At 37.6% G+C, this 2,500-nt stretch overlaps 1 protein-coding gene across 2 annotated transcripts in view; it reads left to right on the top strand.

Moving 5' to 3' along the window:
• The window catches only part of ZFHX4 (zinc finger homeobox 4), a 152,302-nt gene that overhangs the window by 20,710 nt on the left and 129,092 nt on the right, over positions 1-2,500 (top strand). The window lies entirely within an intron of this gene.

The raw sequence follows: 2,500 nt of genomic DNA, 5'->3' as shown, positions 1-2,500 counted from the left end.
TCAGTTTTTAGTACTGATTAATACTAAAATTATGTAAGGAGACTGATAACCACAAATGTGAAGTTTATTGAAAAATGTTAAGTAGCAGAAAAGATTCATGACACTTGTTACTGTGCTGATTTTGTTTTTACTTTAGTTATGTGATAAAAGGTTTAAAAGTCTAGTTTAGTCCTGCTAAATCTTTGAAGACTGGAAATAGAAACAGTAAGACTGCTCTGCAGGGTTGTGGGAAGAAGGGGAAGGGTGAGATGCTGTGCTGCAGAACCCGTTTTGTACCTAAGGTTATTTAATGCTCTTAAAAGCCATCCTGGTTGCAGTATAATGTGCATGCCCATGACTATTCTGGCAACTGTTTTTGTACACGTGCTGGACACTACAGTGCTGTGGTATACCGTGATACACTGCAGCAGGGGTAGCGCTTGCTTCAAGCAGCAAACATTAAATGAAAAGCCACAGATAGGTCTAGACTAGTTTTAGGCAGTTGCGTCAGGCTCCATTTGCTGTATTAACTCTTTCTTTATTGGTCAGTTTTACCTGCTAAAGAGATTTCACCCTGACTGATCCTTTCATGGCTCTGGGTCAGACAGAGTTACTGCACACACATCCCTGTGTCATTGCTGGAAAACAAAACAGAACTACTGCCTTTTTAACTCTGCACCGGTCCAAGAAACTTCTTGCTTGTGTGCATGTTTGTGCCACTGGGTGTATGTTTTCATGCTTGCATGTGTGTTCATGTGTGAATGAAGTAGTCTCACGCATGCAGTTGCAGAGTATATAGATATAAAAATGCTTATATAAGCATTGTTTATCCTTTTATGTCAGAGTTGAGAGATACCAGTATGAAGATGTTTATACCAGTCCTCTGCAGATGGAAGGGGCTGGGATTTGCTTTCTGCTGTAACTATCCTTGTGCAACTTTCATCTGTAGATAAGGCCTTAGAAGGAGAATGCGTTAGATCTGTAGGCTTTCTTCAGGATACATACACTGTGCAGATTTGCCAAATGGGAAGGTAAACATGCTTGTCTCCAGGCTAATTAGAGAATTATTAGGGTTTCATGCTCTTTATGATCAGATTATTTCAAAAGGTTTTTAAATTGCATGTGTGCCATGAACATAATTAACCTGGATCTCATCAATGATTAAAATTACACACCAAGCTTTGTGACGTTTGATTCAGGAGCAATTAGGCTGTCATTTTAGCCGTCTCAGATACCAAAACTAATTTTGATTCATTTTCATTCTATGCAAATGTTCTGATGTATCTTAAACTGATCACTTCCTCTCTCTGATTTAGCTGACAAGATTAGATTTGATTACACTTAAAAAAAATTAAGCAGTTATCCTCCATACTTAATATCTCAGTGACCTTCACTGAAATATATCCTAGGCAAGGATTTTTATTTTTTAATCTCAAAATCACAGTGAGTGAATTTATGCAGAGGTATAGCACCTGGCTATTGTGTATATAAATATATATTGTCTAGCAATGCAAAATGTTTTAATTAGATTTCCTTTTCTTGTAAATGAGAAGATGTAGAAAACATTAATGCTCCCTATATCTAAAAGAATAATTTTCAGGTTATAGTCAAACTTTTATACTTAATTGAAAACTTATCTGATAAATTGGCTGCTGTTTTTGTTTAAAATTAATGAATTCTATCACTCTGACTTATGACTGGAATAAAGATTGCTTACCTTCTGCATAAAAGCAAGGCAGAGTCTATATCACAGGCTGAAAATAAACACTAAAGTTTAGGAGTACTCAGCAGTTGTGTACAGTGCCATCAATCTGCAAACTGAGAGATCTGCAAGGACCTGGAGTAGCTTAGGCTATAATCAGGCTACAATTACAGTGGCTGGAGCCTTGTAGGCTCACAAAAAAAAAAAAAAAAAAAAGGAAAAAGAAAAAAAAAAGGAAAGCAGACTTTTAACCAATGTGTGCCCAACTTTCCTCTGGTGCTTTCACCCTGCTGCCAGACAATGATATGGCTCTTATAGAGTGCATCTCATTTTCAACAAAGGGAGTTTATGGCCTGAGATGCCTGCCTGCAAGAAATGATTGAAGGATTTTCATCAGTAGTGCTTGCGTATGATTTGTTAAGCTAGGGGAGATGTTGATTGAGGCAGTGGTTGAGAGATGGGCAACTCACCAGGACTGATAACATCAAAATGATATTTGAAATGGTGTTCATTACGTTTTGCAATGAAAAAACTGAGTGCATGCGATTGTCTCCTAGGATGATGGGACTGGTTGCAGTAAATATTAATTTCTGTTCCATTGCCCATTGAGGTGACTAAAGTGTGGGGAAGAATTGTGATTGGTGCTTAATCAGGGATAGCCAGGAACCTGCTGAGGGCTTTTGCACAAGGAAGATTTGTACTAAGCTGATTTACTTGGTAAAATGAGAACCTTCAAAGAGTACTGCTTGTGTTGACGATGGCTGCAGTATTTAGAATTCTTAGTTTACATTATCCTGTTGTCATTAGGGAGAAATAAAG

This window comes from Pezoporus occidentalis, unplaced genomic scaffold (assembly GCF_034315485.1).
Source record: "Pezoporus occidentalis ecotype Australia unplaced genomic scaffold, CSIRO_AGI_Poc_V1 ctg4, whole genome shotgun sequence".
Lineage (NCBI taxonomy): Eukaryota > Metazoa > Chordata > Aves > Psittaciformes > Psittacidae > Pezoporus > Pezoporus occidentalis.
The sequence above is the reverse complement of the archived record's forward strand: the minus strand, read 5'-3'. Positions and strand labels throughout refer to the sequence as shown.